Source organism: Heliangelus exortis, chromosome Z (assembly GCF_036169615.1).
Source record: "Heliangelus exortis chromosome Z, bHelExo1.hap1, whole genome shotgun sequence".
Lineage (NCBI taxonomy): Eukaryota > Metazoa > Chordata > Aves > Apodiformes > Trochilidae > Heliangelus > Heliangelus exortis.
The window spans coordinates 71,819,164-71,831,456 of NC_092454.1; the positions used below are offsets into that span (position 1 = coordinate 71,819,164).

The 12,293-nt window shown below is 51.3% G+C and overlaps 2 long non-coding RNA genes across 2 annotated transcripts in view; one reads left to right on the top strand and one right to left on the bottom strand.

The window, feature by feature from the left end:
• The first annotated feature begins 5,983 nt into the window (after positions 1-5,983).
• On the top strand, positions 5,984-9,244 carry LOC139790450 (uncharacterized). The gene is made up of 2 exons (XR_011723494.1): positions 5,984-6,299; positions 9,082-9,244. It is a non-coding gene; the product is annotated as an uncharacterized lncRNA (long non-coding RNA).
• Positions 9,245-10,472: 1,228 nt separating this feature from the next.
• LOC139790449 (uncharacterized) overlaps positions 10,473-12,293 on the bottom strand; it is a 3,644-nt gene continuing 1,823 nt past the window's right edge. Inside the window, exon 2 of the long non-coding RNA XR_011723493.1 lies at positions 10,473-10,755. This is a non-coding gene — a long non-coding RNA (uncharacterized lncRNA). The remainder of the gene's footprint in view (positions 10,756-12,293) is intronic.

Genomic DNA, 12,293 nt, shown 5'->3' on the forward strand with positions numbered 1-12,293 from the left:
ACCGGAGGGGGGGATGCGACTTTTCCCTGCTTCCTCGCCAGCAGCCAAGCATCACACAGCCCTTGATCCTTCCTCGCATCCCTCAGCAAAGCCCAGGTGTGATAAGCAGGACACCAGCAGCATCCCAACCATGGGTGGTGGGACAGGGGGTCTATCTCGGTATGGACAAGGGGGTTTTGGGGTTCTGCAGCAGGGAATGCGGGAGGAGATGGGGTGGGTAAATGCTTAGTTGAGCTGTTCCTGTCCTAGGCTGGCAGGAGAAAGCAGGAGCATCCTGCTTAATTAGGTACAGCAGGTGTTTTGCCAAGCGCTTTGCACCTCAACCGGTGACCTCTTCAGATTCCCCCCCTCAAATCCTTTGTGCCGCTTAAGCCCTTTTTCATCCTCCTTAGACAGATTCCGCCGTGTGCTTCATATGTCTCTCTCTCTCTCTCTCCCGGAATTGGCTCCAAATAAACGGATCACGAATGTAAAACTATCCCCCCAAGACATATGACTAAGAATTGTCAAGGAGACTTTGGTCCACTATCCATGTCTATTATGCCAGTCACTCATCATGATCCCTTGTGGTGTGTCATACGTCATCATGACACTGATCCATGACACAGTTTAATGCTATTCGGGGGTAGCACCGTAGCCTGCCTCCACCCTGCACCTTTGCAAAAAAATGCGTCCTCCGGATCCTCTCCACAGGACCACCGTGCCAGCCTAAATTAAAACCCACCATCCCAGGCACTTTCTGGCCAAATAAGCGGACTTGCTCGGGGTTTCCAGTTATTTCCTAGCTCCGGGGTTGGTTTTTGTTGGTTTTTTGTTTTGGTTTGGTTTTTTTTTTTGCCTGCTCTGCCTCCGCGTTTTTTTTACCTCGGCGGCTGTCCTCATCCTCCCTCCCTTCCCAGCCTGGGGATGAAGGGCAGCCCCCGCTCATCTCGGGAAGAGGGTGAGGGAGGGGGGTGTCTCACGCTTCTTGCCGTGCTCTGCACCCCGCCTTCAGCTCTCCCGACATCGAACCGAGAAATATGCTCGTCCACGAGCGAGCGAAAAGACAGCATCTCCGCGCTGGGTGCGCAGGCAGGAGGATGGAAAGTAGCGTGGGGTGGGGGTAAGGAAGCCATCCCGCCCCTCTCTGCACCCCCTGGGGTTGTTAGGGAGAGGGGGGTGGAAGGGTAAGGGGGGGGTGGGCGCGGGGGTGTGCGTGGCACCGTCTCGGGGTGACCATCCGAACCGGAATCGGAGCATCCTCCGGGCTCCGGCCCCGGGGCTGCGGGAGGGAGGCAGACAATAGCGGCGGCTGCAAACACCTGCGATCTATCACGGCAGTGAAATATGTACAGTAATGCGGAGTAATTGCTCTTTCCTCTTCCAGAGGGAGCTCAAAGCTGGAAAAATCAAGGTCTTCCAAACTGTAAACAGTTTCCAGAGGGCACGTCCAAGACGCACGCAGATAGACAAGGGAGGCAGAGAGAGTTTCCCCCGTTTAGTCTCAGAAGAGACTTTAAGATTCATTTAACATCGTGCGAGGAGCGATTAAAGGCTCTGTCAATGTGTATTAATCTGTTTAGCTACAGCACGGGGCTGACAAACTTTTACCTGTGCGCAGCGGGGGGAAACCCGAGGCGGGGTAGAAGGTGCGGGGGCAGGATCAGCGCCGCAATAATTAATTCTGCCACAAGGTTGTTGAGCGAGTACATAAACTGCGGCTGGAAAATAGCTTGTGCAAGCTCACGCCGGGACATCACGCCTGTCGTGCCCTAAGGGCTGGTGTCCCGGCGGAATTTCGGGGTCATGTGTGACCCCCAGGTGCCGGGTTGTAGCGTGGGGTGTGGGTTTTACTCGTCCCCCTCCTCCTACGCACCTTTTCCTCTGTAAGTTTTCCCTCCGTGTAACTCTGCAGGCTCCCGCATCACATGTTTTATTAAAGGCAGATAAATCCCGCTCGGCGGTTCGCAGTTCACTGGCGGCCGGCACTAAAAATTTAATGCTGATTCGGAAGCGGCACACGCTAATTAGGGGTGAGGGGAGTCGAGCCACAGACCCCCGGAAGAGCGGCTAGGATTTGGGTCTGGGGACAGATGCTACTGAGTTCGGCCGGTGCTCAAGAGGTCAAAAGCCTTCATCATCCTCACTCGGGCAGGATCGTGCCCACCCAGTGCTGCCTTCCCACCTACCCAGCCTGAGCATTACCACGAACACAAGCAGTCCCTGCCTCCTGCTCCAGCCTTCCCGCTCCCCATCACCCCCCGGACCCTCTCCCTGCCCCACTGCCTCCTTCATGTGTCCTCCCCCTCCTCTTTGTCCCCCATCCCCAGCCATCGGGACTCCCGAACAGTGTCACATCCTGCGCATAAATCACCGGGAACAAGCCGTAGGTTCGTTTCCTTTGGGGAAAAATAAACAAGTAAAAAAAAAAAATAAAATAAATAATAATAATAAAAAAAATTAACCCAGCTTTATTGCTCTTTTAGCAGAGAGATGGGCACTTCTCCGATTATAAAATGATGGGGGGGCAAAAAGGGGGAGGGGGGGCGAGGGAGAGTAAGACAGTGCATTGAACAGTCACCACCGTCTCCCTTACAAGTCATTAAGCCTTTATCCCCCCACCAATTAACCACACCTCACGGGTTGGCCGCTAACAGCTAAATTGGGATGAAAACTGAGGGGATTCTCTCGGTTCCCAGCGTGTGACCCGGCATGGGAAGGTCACTTCCACGATGCCCCAAAAGATCCGCGACACCTGGGAAACCCCTCGGAACTGGGCTGGGAGACACGGGCAGACCCTGGGAGCCAGGGACCCCCATTTCCTGGTGGTCGTAGGTGGGTGGGAAGAAGCTTCGGCCCAGGACTGCCCCCCTGGAGTGGGGACACACAGACGACAGGGACTCCTCCTTGAGCTGCCAAAACTTTTTTTAAATTATTTTTCTATTTTTTCCCCCCCTTTTTATACACCTCACGCCGCGCTGGAACTCTGATCCACTCAACACAGTCCAGCAAACAATTCTGTTTATATCCTTCACAATAGCAATTTTATGCAGTACGACGCGAGGTATACAGCCATGAATATGCATAGAGAGCTGCGATGGGACATAAATGCCCCACGGTAAAATGCCACCTTCTTTACCTGTCCTTTTTTTTTTTTTTTTTTTAACGTAGCTTAGAACAAAAGGCATCCCGGATGCTTTTTGTGGCACTGAATTAATTCCAAATATTTGGTACACAAACTTAGCGAGCCTAAAGGAGATTAATTTTCCAGAGTAATCCAATTAAAAGATTTCTAAACTAATCTTTTCGCCAGAAAAAAAAAAAAATAGCCTTATGACAGTGATTTATAGCACCAGTATGGTCTATAGAAAAAGGCTCTCTTCGCTTGGGGATGACCACTCTTTCCTGCCCTCTGAGGTCGCAACTAAACCCTAGCGTACATGTGGCTGGACCTGTTTATTTTATTTTGATTTTATTTTCTGGAAAGACTCTCTTCTGGACGCTAATGCCGCCCTTAACTCGCCAAGGAAGGGAGTTTGGTGGCTTACAAGTATCCTAGACTTTTTAAAGTGCTAATAGATTTATGGTCTCTTTTCCGACGCCCATCCAGAGTAATTAGCACATATGTTCTAAATAGATGATAGTTTTGTGAGCAATAAAGCAATTACCCATCGCTGGAGCTGACAGTTCCTCCAACTAAACTCCAACCAGCAGCTAATTGGAAAAGTCATTTCAGCTCCATTGTCTGCAATTAGTCCTGCTAAACTATTACACCCAAACTACCTGGTTTGAGGTTTATTTATTCATTTCTATTTGCATTTACAAACGTTTACCAAGTCATTCTTAACTCTTCCAGGCGACGGGGTTCTCTGAGGCTGGGTTGTGGGGTTTGGTTTTGTTCTGTTTTGTTTCTCTCCTTTCGCATCCAGGAGACCCACACTCCCATCTTGGCGGTGCTGGAGGGCTCAGAGGTTCACAAACATGTGTCCACTTTGCTGAACCGAGGTGATAAAACACTATTTTCCCCGCCAGCACAGCCAGGAGGGCGGTGGGAAGGAAGGAGGAGGGTGATTCTGCTAAAAAAAAAAAAAAAAAAAAAAAAAAAAAAAAGACCCACCACTTAATTTCCCCTTCCTCACCCCATCACTGCGTCTAGAAGCAGCCCGGATGACCCCCCCAGCACCCCAAATCGCAGGTGACTTGGCTGGATGCGGTCCTGTCCTGTCGTCGTCCCCCCTCCCCAGCCCCGATTTGGGACAGGGTACCCCCCTGCCCCTTCCCATGTCACCGGAGGACGGGGAAAAGTCTATGGGTCGGGGGGACCCCCCCCCTTTCTGTCCTGCCTCCTCCTCGAGGGTGGAAAAATTAAACAAGGCGATGGGGGCTGAGGACTTGTGCACAGTGAGTGGAAAAAATGTGTTAAACATCGGTTTGACGCCCCACCGGAGCTTCAAAATATACACCGGCTGGATTTCTTCTACTTAATTTAATCTTTATTGGACTGGGTTTCTTCTCGCCATCTATTCACCAGAAGACCCAGCAAAACGTACCACAGGAGAGGAGAGGGAGAGAGGGAGGGGGACGGGGGTATGGATGAGGGGCAGGACTGTTTAGCAGGTATTTAGCGGGGAGGCACTCCGAGAAGTTTGAAGTAGGTCTTTTAAAGTCAAGACTTCTGCCCATGGCTTGAGCTGGTCCTGGAGTGGAAAAGATTTGTGTGTTGGGATGGGAACTTGTAGCCTTAGCAACAAAGTAGTCACTTGAAGGAATTTACAGCGAAAGCATCCCAGACTAGAGAAAGAAACGCCAATTTCTGGGCGGCTAGGAGGGAAGAGATAGTGCCCTGGCTTGAGCCTCTTGAACAAAGCTTTTTCTATTTGCCAGCGGCCCCCAATCTTGTCCTTCTCTCCTTTCTTTTTTTTTTTTTTTTTTTTTTTTTCCATAAAAGAAATTTAAAATAATTTTTAAAAAATACAACCTTGGCAGGGTGGCCCCCTAGAAAACCACAGGCACCGTCTGGGGGCTGGGGCAACCAGCAAAGACGAGTCGGTTGCCACAGAAGGACATAAACCACCTCCAAAACCCACCCTTCCTCCCCGCGCTGCCTCCCAGTCCTGGTACCCTCTGTAAGTGCAAATGACCAAAATCCCGGGGTTTAAGGGTGAGAGGCAAAATAACGTCGGGCCGTCTGTTTGCGCTGCGCATCCCAGCAGGATGGGTCCGTACCCCGAGTGGGGGTCTGTAGGGATCTTGCTACCCCCCTGGCCCCCTTCTCCAGACCCGGGAAGGGAGTCCTCTATCCCGCGGGGTGCGAGGGACAGGGTGCAGGGGGAATGGGGCCACGCCTCTGCTTCCGCGGGCGCGCAGCGCAGACACCCACCCGGGTCCCTGCGTGTGCGGATCTACAGGCACGGACCCCTCCGGCCGGGCAGCCCCCTCGCAAAGGCATTTTCGTTGCTCCCAGAGCTCACAGCCCCCAGCTTTCTTTTTTTTTTTTTTTTTTTTTTTTTTTTTCTTTTTCCATTACGAGCGATTAGATGGTGTCTATTCAAAGTTGCTGATCCAGAGAGAAAATAGGAGTAGATAAAAGGAGATTTCAAGTGACCTCCTCGTCCCTTTCACACCAACCTGAGCCCCAGAATAGCCAAGGATCAACTCGGACAAAAGCCCTTTCCTTTTCCCTTTCAGCTTCAGAAGATTCAGTGCAAGAGGTTAACAATAAAACATATAACTCTAGCCCCGTTTGGTAGGATCAGGCAATTTTGTATACCTTATTAACGACACCGTTGGATATGCCCGGGCTTCACCCCTAGAATAATCTGAAGGAAATTTGATAATAATAATAATTAAAAAAGGGGGAAAAAAATGCTTCGCATGGTAAAATACATAGCAGTCATTTACAGATTTTACACTGGGCTGGAGCGATTTGCTGTGCTTATTGTGTTTCGTTTAAACTTTATCTTAGGCGCATACCCGTCCTCCCCACGCAGTCAGAACACGCTGTAATAAACATATCTTAGTCCTGACAGTTTAAGTGAAAACGCTAAGGTTTATTGCTCAGATCAACTTCTGATGAGGTAAATATGATTATATCACTACTGTTGTTACCAGCCGCACTGCTGCATTTTCCCCAGCAAAGTACTTTTTTTTTTTTTTTTTTTTTTTTTCCTTCACCTTTTTATCTCGGATGCTGGAGAGAAAGTGACATTAAGTACTTAAACGCCTTGGAGCCGATCTCTCGTCTGTCTGCGGAAAGTCCAGCTCGAATCTACTCCTGATGGACTAATCCTCCGCAGTAAAAGAAATGGGACCTCTGACAGGTAACTATTAAGGGAATGATTATATACTGCCGTCGATTGCGTTGTCAGGACAATCTCACAACTTTCAAACTCGTTTCCAAATGTCAGCTCTCCATCAAAAAGCTCCAGCCCAGTGCGGAATGATAAATAACACCAAATTCGTCCCCAACAGAAGCCGGGGGTTTAAAATACAGTCTTTCAAAGGGAAAGCCTCGTGTTAATGGCTTTTGTACACTTTTGTTTCTCTTGGCTTCGGCGCTCAGATCACCGCAGCTTTATTTGCGCCGAAAGTAAATATTTGGTCCTGGATTCACCAGTGTGTTGAAAATGATTCCCAGATTTGCCTTATATAGGAAGGTTTGATTTGCATCAGGAGGTCATCAATTTCTTCTCCTGGAGCACTGCTTGGGAATTACCATGCTCCTTTATGCTCCCAGACAAGTGGCCTTCGCTTGGGTGCTTTCTCTTCCCTACCCACACACAAGTATTGTAGGTCTGGGGTATTTGGGGGGCAATTTTTTTTCTTTCTTTTTGCTTTGTCTTTCTCCCTTCCTTCCTTCCTTCCTTCCTTCCTTACTTCCTTCATCCCTTCCACTTCCAGGCACAGATTTCTTTTTTTTTTTTTCCCCCACCCCCCCCTTCTTTTTTTTCTTTTTTTTTTTTAATTAAAAAAAAAATTAAAAAATTACAGACTTTCGGATTCTCAGGCACTTCTGTTTGGATGGATGGCGAGCGCAAAGTTGTGATTCACCGCCCTGCTTTCGGGTTGGCACCACAGCCCGGTACTTTCTGAGCGCTAACAAATGACAAACCCCCGGCTCGGAGCGGCCCCGCAGCCGGGGAAGCTGCGGGGACGGCAGATTGCCTTCCCGAGGGGGCGGCGGGGGGGTGGGAGGCCTTGGAGAGGGGGGGGGGGGGCTTTGTAACGCCGCTTTTTTGCCAATCTCCTCTAAAATAAATTTCAGGGAAGCAGGCGGCGTGCGCGGAGGGGAAGGGCGGTCGCGCATCTGTGTTAAGTGTACGCGGAGGGTGAGGAGAAGGGAGAGAGGAGACGTGGGAGGGTCGTGGGATCCTCTGGGATGTGTAGGTGCCCCTGGCAAGGAGGGGATGTCGGCCACGAACCCAGGAGGATGCTTCTGAGTGGGGAGGGGAAGCAACCGTCTCCCTAAGTGATGTTTTTTTAATTTTTTATAAATAGATAATTAGATAGATAGATAGATCAGGAGAAGCGTGATGGAGGGGCTCGGGGTATGTGCGGTGGAGGGGGCAGGAGGATGAGGAGGGAAAGGTAGAGGCCCTTCTTCCCCCAGGCCAGCCTCCTGCAATAGGAGACAGTGAAACGGCCCGGGCCATGGGTTTGAGTGACAGTGACAAGGATACCTGGGAGGAGGAAAACGGGGAGATGCCCACCCGGAAGGCCCGGGTGGAGAGAGCTGTCCGTGCCCCCGGCATCAGGCTTCCCTTAAGAGAAGCGGCGGGGGTCGGCACAAAACTCCCTCCCCCCCCCCATCGTGGGCACCCCGCAGGGTGTTTGCGGGCAGGTGCTGCGGGCGGCAGTGAGCGAGCAGCCCAGACCCCCCCGGAGGGGTCAGCCCTCTCCCCCTCTGCCTCCCCGGCTGCCCAGGGTGATGCAACCCACCGGAGACCCCCTTCCAAGGGCAGGAGTGGGGGGACTGCTTCCCCCTCCTACAGAGCATCACCTCCCAGCCACACATCTTGTGTTGGGCTCGTCAAAGAACTTGCTTGTCCTTCAGGTTTGGCCAAGGAGGAGGAGGAGGGGTATGAGGGAAAGGAGGGAAAAGGTGATGGGGGTGGGGGGGTCAGGCAAAAGAAGAAAAAGGCCTGGATGTAAAGGCCCCAGGATCGCTGATGGGAAATGAGGCCTGGATGAGCACCGCGGGATGCCGAGGCCTGGCCCGGCAGCAGGAACCCCGGGAGTGGGGGTGGAAGCAGCACACTGAGGGGTCCCCGATGTGACCCCTCAAATCCTCTTTGCAACCTGGCCTGGAGAGGGAAAGGGCACCCACCCCCACACCCACCCCCACCCCCGACGGCTCCCATTGGAAGGGACACACAGGGAGAGGGGGGAAACTGGAAAGGGACCCCAAAGCAACCTCCTGTTTTGAGACTGTCCAACGGCCAGAGCAAGTAATGACTAAAAATGCTAAAAAAAAAAAAAAAAAAAAAAAAAAAAAAAAAGCAAGAGTGACAATTTTTTTTTTTTTTTTTTTTTGCACTTCAGAGCTGCTCCCTGTGACAGCAGTCTGAGAGTTTATTGTCCTCTGCCTATCCTGCTCCCTACATGCATGTGTGCATTTATATATGCATATACATGCATATATGTACGTCTGTGCATGCCTGGGTGTATTTTTACATGCATATATATTGCCTTGCGGGGCAATATATTCACCTTGTCAGGTGAAGCAGGCGCTGAACATTTGTTTTGCTAAATGCAGGATACAGATCTCAGCTCCCAGCTCACATGCAGTTCTGCCACTTACAAAAAAAAATAGTAATAATAATTTCGACTGGGTTTTATGTTATACTCTACCCTTCCTCGCCTCCCTTCCCCCCAGAAATAGCGTGTAGAAGTTGTCACCACTATATATCCAGAGGAACTTTTCTTTTACAAGAGGGGACGAGAGGGATGCAGAGGAGAGAGGAGCCTACACCCTACCGGGTTGGGATACACGGGGCGAGGAGGGGGAGATGAAGAGAGAAACAGGGGACAAAAAAAGAGAAAAAGAGAAAAAATAACAACCAAACCACACCCTAAATTCTCCCCGAATTCTACCGTCTTCAGATCCCAGACTGGTCCCTGGCCTGGCAGAAGTGGGCTCTGGTGTGGCAGAGGGAAAATTAAGTCCAAGCAAGTCCCCAGCCCGTCTGTTCTACCCATCCCAGATCCGCAGAGGTTAAAAAGCAATCAAAGCTCATTTCCCAATTAAATGTGAGCTGTGACCATTTTTAAGTGTCCCTGTAATTTGTCGGGGAAAGGAAATGCCTCCAGTCGCTTGAACTCTGCTTTAACACGGCCAGCTGAGGCATGAGGCTACTTTTATTGATGGATGCCCTCCGTCCTGGCTTCCTCCCCAAGCTCCTGCACAGGGGCAGGACTCCGCAGACGGGATTTTCCCCAGGACTCCCGCAAACTCCACCGGCCCTTCACGCATCGGCTTAGCTTACAAACCCACATTTCAGAGTCTCTCTCCCCCCACCACGCCGCAAATGAAAACCGCCAAGCATTTACAGACAGAGGAGGGGAGAAAATACCTCCTCGCAGCACACACACACACCACACAACACCCCCCCCCCCCCCCCCTCCTCCTCCTCTCCGGACCCAAACCAGCGCAATTTGAGCAGGTTTTGAGTTTCCTCCTTGATTGCGGTTTGCTCTCAACCCGTCTGGGAAGCATCTGATTGCTGCCCCTTTAATCTGTTGACACTATCAGCCAGATAAACAGGCTGCCATCGATCTTTTCATTAGGTGATCAAATAACAAACAGAGAAGGTGAAAGAGAGTGAGGAGCGCTGGGATGCTCGCACATCCCTAACACCCGGCGTCCTACCCGCTCTGGAAGTTGTGCTGGGCATTGGTGGGGGGTCGGGGTGCCTGCGAAACCCCCCGTGGGTCAGCTCTGAGAGAGGAAAAGGGGTGGGTGGGTGGGGGTGTGCAGTGGAAATACCCACACACGTTTCTATAGGTGGAAAGGCAGGGAGGGGGGTGGGGGGGAAAGTCTCAGGACAAAATGAGGTCTCTTCTCTCCCCTCCGCCCCCCCACCCGAATAACGGGTTGCCCAAATAACGAAGGGACCGCGGAGGGATGGGATGGGATGGGATGTGGGGGAGGGGGGTGGGGGATAGCACGGGATGGTAAGGGTGGGGGGTGAGAGGTTGGGGAAGGTCTCCCCGCCAAGTGCCGCGGCCCCGCTCCCCTCCCTCCGCCCCCAAAGCCCGAGGAGAGAAGCGGCCACTTGCCTGGGGTGGCCCGGGGAACCGGGGCCGAGAGGAGCCGGGCTGCGGCTGCTGGGTCCGTCCACCTTCTCCCAGGCTTTTCTGCCTCTGTCTGTGTTTATGCCTCTGTCTCTCTCTCTCTCTCTCTCTCCCTCTCTCTCCGTGCCTTGCTCTGCCTCTTTTACTCCCTGTCTCTTCACAGTCTGGGGAGTAAAATCTAGATGATATACATACCGAGCTTGCTTTTTTTGTCCGATTTAATCTTATTCGTTTCACCTTTTCACTGACCAAGAGACAGGACCGAGAGTTTATTTGGAAAGAGGGAGAGAGAGGAAAGGAGCCTACTGTTGCATAGTCAATAACATCCTTTTTATCAATGCAATATACAATAGAGACGGCTTGGCCAAGGGACTCATTGAAAATCTCTTCATTATTTCGGGACAAAAATCAAGCGTTTATTCTGATCTCAGAAATGATGAAGAATTCTCCTCTCCAGCCGGCTCCCAGCCTCAGATTTCAGACCTGACAGAAAAAAAAGGAAAAAAAAAAAAAAAAAAAAAAAAAAAGAAAAAGGAAAAAAAAAAAAAAGTGGTCATGATACCTCAAACTTGAGGGCTTTTTTTTGCCTTTTTTTTTTTTTGTAATGAAAGCAACATCTCTTTACAAAACAAACCAACCAAACAAAAAAAACCCCACACAAACAAACAGAAAAAAACCCCAACAATAAAACTTCTACCATATATTTCATCACCTTTCCCCCCCTAGGTTTTTCACCCGGTTTCCAATCTGATTGTAAAGTTTTACTGGAGCTAAGAGGAGGGGAGAGTGTCGAGTTGGCGAAGGGGGGGGCCTGGGGGGGGGTGTAATATTTTGCTTTTTGTTCTGTTTTACAGTTTGTTTCTTCTTTGTCACAAGCAAAGCGAATTTCAGACTTCTGGCAGAAGAGGGAGGTTTTCCGGGAAGGCAGGCTTGCGAGAATAAAAGGACAAAAAATCGCGGAGAGTTAGCTTCTTCCTTCCAGTGTAGCCTGGAATTTAAAATAAAGAGGAAAAAGGGAAGAGGAGGGAGGGGAGGGGGGATGTTTTTAAAGACGGGGGGGGGTATAAGGCCACAGAGGGGATCTATACCCCCCTCTCCCCCCCCCCCGGTCTCCCCCAGGCCGGCAGCTCATGCCGCTAGATGGCAGCCGGCGCCAGCGATTCCCGCCCCGCTCCTCCGGGGCCGCGCAAGGGAGCGGAGCGGGGTTGGAAGGGAGGGGGGGAGGTGGTGGGGGGCGAGGTTGGGGAAGGTTGAAAGGAGAGGAGCAGGGCAACCCCCCCCCCCCCCCTTTCACATCTCCTACCCCCCCCACAACGCAACTCGCTTTTGGGGAGGGGGGGGGCAATGGGGAAGGGAGGTGTTTGTGGCTGCTCACCCCCTCCCCCCAAAAAAAGAAGGAAAAAAAAATCATAAATAAATACAATTTTTAAAAAATAGAAGAGGGAGTGAGGGGTGTTTTCCCGGTGGCGAGAGGAAGGTGTGAGTATTAGGGGAGGAACGAGGGGCGACGGATGGGCGGCAAAAATAGCCCAAAGTGGGATAGAAGAGCATAAATGTGTAAGTGTGAGTGTGCAAGCGTGTGTGCACACGCACGCCTGCTGCTCAGTGCACCGGGCGTGTTTTCTTCTCCATCACCGAAACCCGCGGCGAGGCTTTTTGCAATCGGGAAGGAAGAGAGAAATCCCGATTTCAGACGCGAAGAGAGAAGGAAAAAAAAAAAAAAAAAAAAAAATCCCACCAACTTTTCACGGGGAGCCCACATCGTTCCCCTTTAATTCCCCCTTTCCGCCTATCGCAATGCATCCTGCTCTGTCGATGTGTGTGCTGGGGTGTGTGTGAGAGGGGGGGAGAGAGAGAGACCGTAGACGACCCATACTAATCAGGTCTCAAAGTAAATAGCAGCGCAGGGCGATCTCAATGTAAATTGTGCTTGTCAGAAGAATCCCCTCTCCCTCCTTCCACCCTCCCTCCCTCGCTCCCCCCCTCTTCTCCTCCCCTCCCTTCCCCATCCCAGTCAGTAG